The sequence below is a fragment of the Balaenoptera acutorostrata genome, chromosome 1, assembly GCF_949987535.1.
Source record: "Balaenoptera acutorostrata chromosome 1, mBalAcu1.1, whole genome shotgun sequence".
Taxonomy (NCBI): domain Eukaryota; kingdom Metazoa; phylum Chordata; class Mammalia; order Artiodactyla; family Balaenopteridae; genus Balaenoptera; species Balaenoptera acutorostrata.
Window position 1 is genome coordinate 56,439,677 of NC_080064.1, and position 14,351 is coordinate 56,454,027.

The 14,351-nt window shown below is 43.5% G+C and overlaps 1 pseudogene; it reads right to left on the reverse strand.

Annotated features, from left to right (window-relative positions):
- Positions 1-364: 364 nt before the first annotated feature.
- On the reverse strand, positions 365-12,776 carry LOC114235414 (eukaryotic translation initiation factor 4E type 2-like; annotated as a pseudogene).
- Positions 12,777-14,351: the final 1,575 nt, after the last annotated feature.

Genomic DNA, 14,351 nt, shown 5'->3' on the forward strand with positions numbered 1-14,351 from the left:
GATGCACAGACCTTCACAGCACTGACAACCCTCAGGTGACCGTGCTGGCTCGTACATGTGGTCATGATGTCACAGCGTGAGAAGAACACAACAGAATGCCCAAGAGGCATCTGGACAGCACATAGCAAAAAAGAAAAAAAAAAAAAGGCTGAACTCCCCTCCACAGAACCCCATTAAAAACCAAAGTGTGTCTATTACAAAGTCACATTTTCCGTTTTTCTGCTTTATAAAGTCAGCAATGCTGGAGGGTAGGAATGAGTGCAAAAGGGGGGTGTGAGGCTCACGGATGTCCCTTCAGTGAGTAGAAGGAAGGGCTGGCTGCACACCTCCCACCTATTTCGGACAAACACACACATGTCCAGATTCAGGCTGTGGTGACTAGGTCACTCCCAGTTTTATTCTATATCGAAATAACATCTTCCTGAAACCACACAGAGACCACATGCCCACAGATCTCCTCCCCAACCGTGAACTATTCCCCCAGCATGGCCAGGGGATGAGATTCTGCCAGCAACAGGATGCCAAACCCTTCCACAGGAAAATAATTCACTTGCCACTATTTTTACTTGTATCATCCTCCCAGATAGGATTAGTTCCTTCTTTGAAGGATTCCGACTTGGAAGAAGTCACTGTGACCTGTCAGACTGCAAGGAGCTATCATGTTGCTGTCAAGCCTCTAGGACAGGAGGTATCAAAGGTATCAATCTGGTTGATATTCTGTTCAAAGTCCTGTGAGCGGGTGGGACGGCCTGGGGTTCTCCTGAAGTACCAGAAAGTGTAGTTGTACTGCAAGGGATGCTCTCAGATCCATGACAACAGCCTTCCTCTTGCTGCTGCTCTGACTCTTGTCCCGTTCCTATGCTTCCTTCTCACCATCTTTCTATGTGCTGTTTTCTTCATTCTGATCATGGTCCCCGCTGTCATCATCTTTCAAGGCCTTGAACTTGTTCACTTTCTTGCTGCTGTCGCCACCGCCTCACAGAGTGAGGCTATCGCTTTTACGTGATGATACTCAGGGCCACTTCATGGGTGCGTGAACTGTGCAGCAGGGCCCTGTGCTTGTTCAATGCTCTGTTGTCATCATCTTGAAACTCTTAATAATTTTTTGAATGAGGAAACCCACTCTTTCATTTTGTATTGGATCCCACAAATCATGTAACCAGTGCTGAAAATATTTCAAAGAGCTTCATGTCAAACCTCCCCATTCATTTGGCCATTCTTTTTACAGAACCTGATTTAGGGTCTTTTAACCGTCCTGGTTGTTCTTCTCGAACTTTTGTTCTCACCACAGACTCTACATGTGACCTAGTCAGTGAGGAGTACAGTGATACCGCAAAGACTGTTGTTATAAACAAGATTGCATGTATATTTGCAGTAATAGAAAGCAGTTAGTGTTTACCATGTGACTGGCATTATGTTAAGGACATTACATGTGTTATCTTATGTAATCCTCACATCAACCCTTCTAATTAAGAGACAGATTTGTGCCCAGTTTGCAGATAAGACGACTATGGCTTAGAGAGGTTACATAACTTTCTGAAGACCATACAGTTACAGGCGGCAAAGAACTCAAACCCAGGTCTGACAGACTCTTTTACAGCAGCTGTACTAGGGCTTCTCCCGAGTTATTAGAGACACTCACTACTTAGGTGGCTAGAGGTGGCACACATTGAGCTAGTAACCAGTTCCGATTGTACTGTCAACTAATTTTGATCTATGGTGATTCAGCTGTGAAGGTCTCTTTGGATGTTAACTGAGCTATTCCCACATGGCCATTTCCTTTTCCAGGTTCATGCCCTCTCTTAGGTTCTTTCCACTAAGATTAGCCTCTGTATTAGTTTCCCACTGCTGCTGTAACAAATTATCATAAACTTAGTGGGCTTAAAACAATATAAATGTATTATCCTGTAGTTCTGGAGGTCAGAAGTCGGAAATGGGCCTCACAGGGCTAAGATGAAGGTGTCGGCAGAGATGCGTTTCTTCCGGAGGCTCTAGGGGAGACTCTGTTCCTTGCCTGTCCATCTTCTAGAGGCTGCCTGCATTCCTTGGCTTGTGGCCACGTCACTCCAATCTCTGCTTCTGTCATCATGTCCCCTGCTCTGACCATGACCCTTCTGCCTCCCTAAGAACGCTGTGATTACATTGAGCACTTGGATAATCTACAATAATCTCCTGATGTTCAGGTCAGCAGGTTAGTAATCTTAATCCCACCTGCAATTTGTAATTCTCCCTTGCCACGTAACATAACATATTCACAGGTTCAGGGGATGAAGACGTGGACATCTTTGGGTGTCCGTTATCCTGTCCACTGCAACCTCCCGACACACCACACACACCTAGTTCCTCGTGTGACCTGGATTCCAGGGCCTCCCCCTTCCTATGGACCCTGCTCACCTTCCTACGGATGCATTCTGGTTCTTCTAGGTTCAGTCAATAAACATTTATAGAGCACCTATTACGTGCTAGGCATTTTGCTAGGGGCAGGAGAGACCAAGAAAAAAAGACATTGTCCCTGCCCGGAAGGTGCTCACGTTTTAGTGAAGCTGACAGAAAAATCATAAAAGACAAGAAAATATGGGAATTACTGCGATAAAAGGGAGCATAGGTGGTGAAGGGGCACTCAGGACTTGGGGTCTAGGGTGGGGAAGGATATGCAAAGATATACCTTACTGCTCCTATTCCTATCAAGATCCACAAAATCAAAACAGTAGGATTCATCATGAAAAATGAAGATCTGTAATCTGGTATCAGGCATCACTAAAGTGTCAATGCCCAGTGATTCCAGGCAGGGCTGGGCTGTTCAGAAGCCAAGAAGCAAAGGAGTACACAGATCTCCTTCTGTGCTCCTGAAGGCCTTGCTTCAGCCTGGGGTCAGTGGCAGCCAGCAGGAATTACTCATTACCAGAGTGAGGAGGACCCCTGCCAAGTGGAATAAGCTATTTACAGCCTTCAAGTGGGATGGGCTCAACCCGGGGAGGGTTGATACTCTCATTTCCCCAGGCTCAGCCTGATCTAAGAAATGGCTTATTTTGAAAGTTGAAAAGGGAAAAAAACTGTTAGATTAAATATACAAAGATGTAATTTAGTTCCTCTCTGCATCTCAAATGTGGAGTCTGAGGAAGGAGCCCGAACTCCGAAGCTTTCAATGATTTATGTTTGTTTTTAGATACTGTATCACAGCCCAGCACCCAGGATGTGCCTGGACTGACCTTTGTTCCTACCTGCTGGCCACTTTGTAACTGTTATCAGAAGAAATCCGGAAGCTGTCATGGGAGTCTGTATGTTCCTGCCCACTGACATTTCAGAGGAACCAGCTGGCTTTGTTTCCAGCTCTATACTGAACTCTGCTGTCTCCTTTCAGAAACACAAGCAGACGTGTGTGTGAGTGTGTGTGTCTGTGTATGTGTGTGTTTTCATTTTCCTGTTTAACCTGAATAGCTATGACAAACCAGAGTCACTTATTTTAAAAAATCTCTGTCTCTCTCTCTCTCTCACACACACACACACACACACACACACACACACACACGGAAATTTCCTTTCTAGTAGAACATAACCAAAATGCTACTTAGATGACACTGAATTCATGTTAAATCAGACGACTTTGTGAAATCACTAGTATTTGTACAGGGCTTTATAGTTGGCCAAAGGTGTTCTTAGCCGTTGAATTCTGCTCCTTATAAATCTTGTGAAACGCTGTCCTGGTTGGGGGTCCATTAAGCCTTAAGGACCTTTCAAATGCAGAGACCCTTCTGAGCACATTGACTGAATGGGGACTTCTTGTGTTTTACTCTGAATGAAATATATCTGCCCTTCATCTACAAAGGACTAAAGCCAGGGATCAGCTGTACTCTCTGCTGTGTCCCATACCTGATATGTGGCCATCAGCCTTAGGCTGAATACCTCCTGCAAAAGAGGCATCACCTCCCAAGGCATCTTTGCTTGGTTCTGACAGATGGCCAGACAGAGACGTTAATAGATTCCCCTAGCACATCAACAAGAGGGCCTCGAGAGGACACCTTCAAGGGGTTTGGTGTGGGCCCATTACAGGTTCTCTATATTGGAATCAGCCAACCAACTCATTCAGATCTTTTCTCCTGGATAATATGAATGACAGGGGGTCACATATAAACAATGCACAAGGCCTGCTCTTTATCCCAATACTTGAAGTACGAGTTACCCTGTGGCTAAAGAAGACATTGTCCTGCATCTTTACAATAAGCTTGCATTAGTGAGGGGAATATGGATGCTTCTCCTCCTTGAAACTTTAAAAAGTCAAATATAAAGTTCTAATTATTATGCTCATTCTGAAAGTGAGGACACCAAGTCTCAAAAAGATCAAGCGATCAACAAGGGCTCCTGGCTAGGAAGTAGCACAGCTAGCTTCTGTAACTTCGGCTACAGATTTTAGTTAATTAAAAACACACGCACACACACCCCCATCAAAAATCTAAGTGAGGCACTTCCCTGGTGGCCCAGTGGTTAAGAATCCACCTTCCAATGCAGGGGACACGGGTTTGATCCCTGGTGGGGGAACTAAGATCCCACATGCCACAGCGCAACTAAGCCCGTGCACCACAACTACTGAGCACGCGAGCCACAACTAGAGAGCCCATGTACCACAAATACAGAGCCTACAGAGCCCACACGCTCTGGAGCCCGCACGCCACAACGAAAGATCCCGCGTGCTGCAACTAAGACCCGACGCAGCCAAAAATAAAATAAATAAATAAATAAATATATTGTTTAAATCTAAGTGAAAATTTTAAAACGTTAATTAAACCTAAACTTAAAATTTTTTTCATTTAATGTATGGACTTTAGATAATAAACCAAAACAAAAATTTGTTTTGGTTTATTATCTAAAGTCCATACATTAAATGAAAAAATTTGTTTTGGTTTATTATCTAAAGTCCATACATTAAATGAAAAAATTTGTTTTGGTTTATTATCTAAAGTCCATACATTAAATGAAAAAATTTGTTTTGGTTTATTATCTAAAGTCCATACATTAAATGAAAAAATTTGTTTTGGTTTATTATCTAAAGTCCATACATTAAATGAAAAAATTTGTTTTGGTTTATTATCTAAAGTCCATACATTAAATGAAAAAATTTGTTTTGGTTTATTATCTAAAGTCCATACATTAAATGAAAAAATTTTTAAGTTTAGGTTTAATTAATTTTTTAAAATTTTCACTTAGATTTTAAAAATATATTTATTTATTTATTTTATTTTATGAGGTGGATGGAGTTAGAGTCTGTCATACAGAGTGAAGTAAGTCAGAAAGAGAAAAACAAATACAGTATGCTAACACATATATATGGAATCTAAGGGAAAAAAAAAAAAAAGGCCATGAAGAACCTAGTGGCAAGATGGGAATAAAGACACAGACCTACTAGAGAATGGACTTGAGGATATGGGGAGGGGGAAGGGTAAGATGTGACAAAGTGAGAGAGTGGCATGGACATATATACACTACCAAATGTAAAATAGATAGCTAGTGGGAAGCAACCGCATAGCACGGGGAGATCAGCTCTGTGCTTTGTGACCACATAGAGGGGTGGGATAGGGAGGGTGGGAGGGAGGGAGACACAAGAGGGAAGAGATATGGGAACATATGTATATGTATAACTGATTCACTTTGTTATAAAGCAGAAACTAACACACCACTGTAAAGCAATTATACTCCAATAAAGATGTTAAAAAAAAAAATCTATATCATGACTTGGATGAATCTCCAGGGAATTATGCTGAGTAGAAAAAAGCCATTTCCAAAAGGTTACATACAATATGATTCTAATCACAGAACATATCTGAAATGACAACATTTTAGAAGGGAGGCTAGACTAGAGATAGAACGGGGTAGGGGTCAGCAGGCTTCAACTCTGAGCTGGATGGTGTGGAGATTGCAGCCTCTGCCCATTGGCCAAGCGCAGAGTTTTAGGTCAGATGATCTTCCCTGAGCCAATCCACAGGAAAGCCTTGGCTTCCAGGGCAATTTCTCAGTTTACTGTCCACCCTAGAGAAACCAAGTAAAGTTGCAAGTTTTTCAAATGGTTAGCGTGACATGAAGATTAATACACAGGCACTTGCCTGGGGAAAAAGAACATTTATGGCAGCTTAGTGCTGCAGACTCAACTGGACTTCCCAAGTGATGGCGAACATTGATGACAACCTGTAAACCATCGCATCTGTTCTGTAGAAAGTCAGGGTGACCAGATGTCATGGGATGTGAAGCCTGAAAAAGAGCAGTCCCTGCTTGGTCTAGTGAAGTTCGTTCTGAGCCGGTGCCTGTTCTTAGTTAATGGGCCAATGGCAAGGGCAGAGACATACAAGAAGTTTGGGGCACAGTGTGAGAGAGGAGTAAAGGGAGAAGGGGCAAGAGTGCAAAGGCAGGATTCCCAGCTTGAATGAACTGTGTCCGGCCTCTGCCCTAGAGACCGTGAGGCTCTGAGCCAGTCTCTGAGTCCCTCGGAGTTTCTGATTCCCTATTTGCAAAACAGAGCAATGAACCCCTGCCTGGCCTCTGTTACCAGGTTGGTGGGAGGAACAAAGGGAATAATGTAAGTAAAAAGCATTTTGTGAACACTTACATTCCATGCAAATGCAAAGATTAGTAATGTGATTTGTCAAGATTCTTACTGGTGGTCTCTAGATTTCTGGACCTGTGATTTGGCAAGTAAGTTAATTCACTCTGAAGGCTGGTGGGTCCATGGCCCTCAAGTGAGCATCACTAATGATCAGGTCTTGACAGCAGCCATTGCACTCACCATGGATTTATGTATGGGGTCCTACAATTGGAGAAGGAAGCATGACGGGCCACATCTGAGCTGAGCTCTAATACCTTCAGCTGGCTCCTTACTTTGCTTCTAAGGCTGATCCTTGGCTCAAAGATATGCATATAGGAAGCCTTTACCAATGAGTGAATGCTCATCTAACTTCGTGAGGGTTTTCTCTTGTTTCCGCTTAGGTAATTTGGTAAGTCAGTAAGTCTGGTAATGCTGCACAGGAGAGGGGAGACCGTCATGGTGGATGGCAGTCTAGTCAGAGACCCTCTGGGAGGGAGGCAGTTAGGGTTGAGTTAAAAATCTTCTCTGAGAAGTGGCATAGTACGGCAGAAAGCATGCAGGCTCTGGGCTCAGGGAGCTATGTGAGTGACCTAGCTTTATCCTCTCTGAGCCACGGTTTCCTCCCCTGTCAAATGGTTAATGGCAACAGTGCTCTCCTCATAGAATTGTCCTGAGGACTAAATGAGATAAACGGATATGGAACGGCAGGCAGAGAGTAGAAACACAATAACTTGGATCCTTTCCTCCTTCAGAGGACAGGACGAAGATATCATAACTCCTTTAAAATATCTTCCTGTGCATGTTTTTCAGAGAGAATGAGACTTGGAGCCTTGAATTGCTAAGCCTGTCCTCTTTGTAGTCAAACAGAGTCCTATCCATGCTCTACTAATTACAAGCTATGTGATCTTAAGCATGTTAGTTAATCTCTCCTAATCTCTGTCTCCTCAAGTGTAACATAGAGTTTCATAAAACCTATGAATATGGTTGCTTTGAAAGTTAAATAGGAAGTATACATAAGGTGGCTAGGACAGTGTCTCACGCACAGTCCAAATGCAATAAATAGCTGTTCTTATCATAACTGTCTTGGGTGTGGCAGAAGTGCCCAAAGAAATGGAGGACAGAGTGTCTACAGACATCACCATTACTTTTCATAATCATCAGTAATCCTTGGTTCCATCTGTGCAATACTTTCTGCCCCCTTGCGTTCGACAGTAGTTCACACTCAAGGACTTCGTGGGTGTGAAGGAGTCAACAGGGTGGTGCAGCTGCCAAATCACAATGGATGTCACCCCGACAGCACACCTGGAGCACTGGAGGACACAAACTGTACGTGAACAAGCTGGAGAGCGTGCCAGCAGGAGCCAGCAGGATGGGAAAATGGCTGGAAAGATGCCAGGCGGAAGGTCTGAGGAACTGGGACAAGAGCAACCCAAGGAGGAGTACAGATAGACCTGTATCTGAAGGGCTGACCATGAAAGGATGATTTCATTTATTCTGTCATTCCCTGGACAGCAGAACGCAGACCAATGGGGAGAAGTTACCTGAAGATACATTTCGGCTCAGTATGAAGAATTTTCTGACAGTGCAGACATCCAATAACAATGCTCCTGTACATCAGTGGAATAGGCTGTCCCGTGAAGGAGGACCTGAGTCCACAATCTGGCATCTGGGGGGAGAGGTGGGGAGGCTGGCCTAGACGGCTCTCAGGCCCTTCACAGCTCTGAAATTCTATCTCATGAGAAGCCCACGACTGCTTCAACAGAAGCTATCTTGTGTTAGCGAGTCATTCATATAAAGCTTGTCCTCCACTCTGTTATAAAACTTGGGGGCACCACAACAGGATAGAAGAAAAAGATATCTTATTTACCTTAATACTTGCTATCGTTACTACTGCAGATGAGAGGCCCAGTATATGTATTTAACAAATACACACTGCTTATCTGCTCTAAGGAGGGTATCTAAAGTGCCAAACCAACCTCTTCTTTTGTGTGTTAAAATTTTCATTCCAGCAATGTAGCAGAGAAAGGAAGCTATTATCACTAACATTTCAAAACTGATTTTGAAGTAAAAAGGAGTAACTGCTTCCAATTTAAGCACATTATTTAATACCACAAACCTCAGTTTGTGATGATAGTGATATTTACCTATAGTGACGGTTAATTCATTCATTCAACAAATATTTGAGCACCTATTATGTACCAGACCGGGTTCTACTTGCTGGGGACTTCTATCATTGAGCTAAAAAGACACACAGCCCTCATGGAGCTTACATTCTAGTGGGGGAGAGGTAGTAATAAATACAGTTAAGTAAACTGAAGTATGCTAGTGTGAACAGACTATGTAAAAGTGCTATAAGAAATAAAGCAGAAAGACTTCCCTGGCAGTCCAGTGGTTAGGACTCTGTGCTTCCAATGCAGGGTTTGATCCCTGGGAATTAAGATCCCGCAAGCAGCGAGGCACAGGGGAAGAAAAAAAAAGTTATTAAAAAAAAAAAGCACATTGTTAATCAATTATACTCCAATATAAAATAAAATTTTTTTAAAAAATAAAAATTTTGTTAAGGTTTAAAAAAAATGAAAAGAAAGCAGAAATAGGGATAAGGAGAAGGTGGTGGTTTCTGTGAAGAGATGAAGTAAGAGAATGCAGGTAAAAATTACTGCATGGACAGGTTATGTAGAAAGTCTTCAATCAATGCTAGCTATTATTACCATGGGGACTTCTGAGTTCGCAGGACCTACAATTATATATGCACCATTCCACTCCTGAATTATTCAATAGGTGGTGTGTATTCAAAATCAAAACCAAAAGGAAGCAGGCCCTGATACTGTTTTCAGGTAGAAGGAATCAATGAAAATGTCATGACTTTGGAGTTCTGTCATTGTCTCACTTGTGCAAGGATGTTGATATGAATCTGCAGGAAATATAGAAATGCAGAAGCTGAGGACTGAACCAAATTACATCAGGTAAGTGACCTAATTTTTCTAAGCCTTAGTTCCCCTGTGCCCCCATTTGACCAGGGCTGTTGGGACACTTAGTATGTAAACACTAAGTAAATACATATGGAAAATATAATACATGTGTAAAATACTGGGCACACAGCAGGTACAGTTAGCTTACATTATTATCATTGTCCAAACAAAGTCATCTGAATTTTCAGAGATTTTCAGTGTGTTCAGAAGGAAAAAACAAGGCAGTATTCCTCAGGAGGGAACATTCCACAATCATGTGTTGCTAGGAGTTGGACGAAGGTCACTTGTTATGAGAACAAACCAGGAAAACATAAGGAAGCATTCAACTGATTAAATGCTCAGTCCAGTGCTCAGCCTTGCTAACTCCTTGGCTGCAGTCTTCAGAATTCCAGAAGATGCAAACAAAGACACAATGATTCACTCAAAACAGTTCTTCGTACAAATCTTAGGATTCAGCCAAAAAGCAGTCCAGCAGGATTTATGAAGTGTGCTTCCCTCTACAGAGCCTGCATGTCAAGGACAGCCACAGGCTCCCTTTAATGGAGCCCTAGTTTTCCAAAGACCTCTGTAGCATCCTCTCTGCTCTTACCACTCTGACTGAGAGTCTTGGGAAATGAGAATTTAATTTGTTCTGTGTTGAACTTTTTCTCATGGGGCAACTTTACAAAGAAGGAGCTCTTTCTGCTTTCCCAGAGGGGGAAAGCATCCCCATCAGTCCCACTTCCTCAAGTTCTGAAGTAAATGAAAGCTTTGGAATATTTATTGGCATTAGTGCCTTCTCCACTAGTCATTCCCAAGACAAGGGCAGCTGTCCCGCATTGGCTCTGGATGACACAGTAACCCCTTCTCTGCTGTTAGGGGGCTTGCATCCAGCAATCTGCCTCTTCCAGGGGTATCTATGACAACCTGGCACTTCAAAAGGACTACGGAGGCCTCAAGGGACAAAGGTGTTGGCCTTGCTGGGTCTAAGTCAGTGCTTCTCAAACTATCTGTGGAGAAGAACCAGTTTGTTCTTACTTCTAGTCCATCATGGACCGATACTTTTATAAAATACGATGAAAATGAATTGCTAGAAAAGTATTTATTAAAGACATAAAATGCAAGTCAATGTTTTTATTCCTAGAGTCAACAGACATAAAATTACTCTGTCAAACTGCTATAAAAACTTTAAATGTTTACTCACAGCTTCTGTATCTGTTCTAGCCACAGCTTATAGCACTAAGTCACTGTTCAGCCATTAACATTTACTTGAAACAAAATACAAAGCCAAACAACCCCCTTTTCCTATGAAATAAGATGATGTATTTAGTGCAGCGGCTGGCACATAGTAATTACTCACTGAATATCAGCTATTACTATTGCTAGTCTCTCTGGGCTGGTGAGAAGAAGGGGAAACATTAACCAAGAGACTGAGATGCAGGTCTGAGTTCCTACTCTCTTCCTACCGACCGTGGACGAGTGTCTTCACCGTTCTGGGCTTTAGTTTCCAAAATTTGCAATACATAGTGAGATGATCTAGATCAATAATTTATGAACTGAACTGAAACCCAAAGTGAAAAAAAAAACATTTGTGTCCCAGTACACACAAACATACACTCAAGGGGGCAACTGCGAAGTTTCAGGAAGTAATATTACCTTACCACATGCTATGCACTCTGATATTTTCTATCTTGTTTTATTTTTTTAAGTGCTGGTCAAGACATATTTAATCGATTTCAAACCCACAGTGTGAAAAATGCTGGAGCAAATGAGCTCTTGGGTTCCCATTCTCCACAGTATATTGATGGGGCTAATGGCTAGGAAGTAGGTCCCTGTCAGTCATGCACAATCTGGTGTCTAGTAAGGACTGACATTGTTTTTTGTTTTTAATTGTTATTGGAGTATAGTTGATTTACAATGTTGTGTTAGTTTCAGGTGTACAGCAAAGTGAATCAGTTATTCATATACATATATCCACTCCTTTTTAAGGTTCTTTTCCCATATAGGTCATTACAGAGTATTGAGTAGAGTTCCCTGTGCTATATACAGCAGGTTCTTAGGACTGACATTGTTAAAGCCAGGCGCATCTACAAGTTTCTGTTTTTGTTTTTTAAGCCACCTAGTTCTGCACTGAGATATTCTTAATGAGTCTATTAGTGACAAAGAAGAACGGTCAAAGATGTGGAATTCAAACCACTGGATGATTACCTACAGGTAACACTGAATAACTCCCATCTAGCCTCATGCACGGTGCCTTCAGGCAAATGTGCTAGGAGTTAGGTTACGGGGAAATGTCCTTACTGGTTTCTGCTTTCTCACTAAATTGCCTAAATTGCCTTCTGCTTTCTGGACAGGGGAGAGGGGACAGTAGTGGGAGGTAACAGGCTGCTGGAAGTGTTAGGATTGAACTGGCATTTCAACTCCTTCACATGTTAGAAGCAGCGGGTGAGGGAACTTAACTAGGGAAAGACACACGGACATGCAAACTTCTATCTGAAGGGATATATTTTTTAAATTAATTTATTTATTTTAATTTATTTATTTTTGGCTGCGTTGGGTTTTCGTTGCTGCGCGCGCGCTTTCCCTAGTTGTGGTGAGCGGGGGCTACTCTTGGCTGCTACTCTTGGCTGCGCAGGCTTCTCATTGCGGTGGCTTCTCTTGTTGCTGAGCACGGGCTCTAGGAGCGCAGGCTTCAGTAGTTGTGGCTCACGGGCTCTAGAGCGCAGGCTCAGTAGTTGTGGCACACAGGTTTAGCTGCTCCACGGCACGCGGGATCTTCCCGGACCAGGGCTCGAACCCGTGTCTCCTGCATTGGCAGGCGGATTCTTAACCACTGCGTCACCAGGGAAGCCCCTGAAGGGATGTTTTATAGTCCTTTCATCCTTTTAACGAATAATTTTAACTGTTTTGATTTTCAACTCAGTGAAGAGTAAAACATAAACTATTTTATGTCCAGTAGCTTCTACTTTTGTGCTCCCTTTTCCTCTTGAGTAGTAAGGGCCTCAAATTGACCTCTAACCAAGTCGAGTTGCCAAGCGTTTCACTTTGATGAGGATTTTAATCCCATCTTCATTACAAAGCTCTGTACTTCTCTCCAGCGGAGGCCAGGCCTGAGGCTCCAGGGGCTGGGGTGGAGGCGTGAGGTGGTCTCTCCCACCCCCGCCTCTCCTCTTCTCCCTGAGCTTACTACTTTCTTGGTTGGCTCCTTTCATGACCACCGACAGTGAGTCTGAGAGCTGGTTCTGCTGAAATGACATCTTTCAAAAAAGCTCTGCATCAAACGGGGCTCCCCTCTTCATCAGTTCCAAAGAGGGGTCCCACGTGAGCCATCCCACCTTGGTGGGGGTGAGTTTTCTGGCTGGCCAGAGGCTTGTCCTTTGGGATACCATCGCTGGCTCACTCCTGGGATCCACTCACGGGTTGTGGCAGCTGCTCTCCCGTGAGGCATTAGCCAGAAGGCTTAAGTCCCAAGCCACCTTCTATAGATTCACTTCCATTGACCATAGTGTCCAAGAAACTCACATCCTGGTCCCACCCAATTCGCCATCTCTCCTTTCCTCCCTCTCCCCACTCCTTCTCTTAGCTTTGCAGAGTCTGGGCGTGGGGAGCTCCTTCTGGGATAGCTAGCGGCTCACCAAGTTTCGGACAAAAGGTGAGCTCCAAGTGGAACGCTGCTGAGGAAGGTTCTCTCCCGCTCCCAGCCCTCTTTTACGGGGATGGGGGTGAGCGATAAGGGGCATCTGAGAGTTGGTTCTGCTGAATGGCACCTTTTGAAAAAGCTTTGCAGGAAAACGCTGGCCACAGAGCTGAAGTTCTCTGAGCATAGAAGAGTGGGGATTTTAAACACCTTTCTAGCTGTGGCCTCTTCTCACCCGTTCTTAGAGAACAGGAAAGACTCCACTTAGCATCTCACACCACGTTAGATTTCTACTGTGAGCCACGTGGCAGATTCTGTGCCAGGCACTGTGAACACAGCAGTGGATAGAGCCATGGCTCCTGCCCTCAAGGAACTCACACTCTAATGAGACATTAAACACACACCCACCCCAAACACGTACATTTACGTAGTTCAGCTGTGATAAGTACATGGAAAGAAAAGCACAGAGTGCCATAGGACTGGACACAGTTGAGACTGTCAGGAAAGGGTTCTCTGAGGAATTAATATTTAATCAGAGACTGAAGGATAAGAGAAGTGAATGGTAAGGATGTCTCAGGCAGAAGGAAATGCACCGGAGGTGGAAAGAAGCTTGATTCCCTGGACAAAGGATGGGCCGGTCAACTGAGACATGGGTACAAGAGAGGTGGGAACCAATTTAAATATAAGGAACTCCAGCTGAGAATGTTCCAGGCACACACTCTCATACCTGGCACTCCCTTCCAATGGGAATCTTCACAATCATGGAGCAAGTTAAGGACAGTAGTCTTAATCCCAAGAGGATCAAAGAAGCCATCAGAGGGTTTTAAAATAAGATTGTGCTATGATCAGATTTTCATTTTAAAAAGGCAATTATAGGGAATTCCCTGGCGATCCAGTGGTTAGGACGCCACACTTTGACTGCTGAGGGCCCAGGTTCAATCAGTGGTCAGGGAACCAAGATCCCACAAGCCACTTGGTGTGGCCAAAAAAACAAAAAATAAAAGGCAACTATAGTGTACAGCTAAGAAGGCAGAAAGCAGCCATGGTGGATGGGGGAAGGTGCCGTGTAAGTTTCAAAGCACTGTGACATATGCTGGATCTAATTCCTTTTCAAAGCCTCATCTACTCATCTACATTCAAAAGCAAAGCAGAGGCTTCCCTGGTGGTGCAGTGGTTAAGAATCTGCCTGCCAATG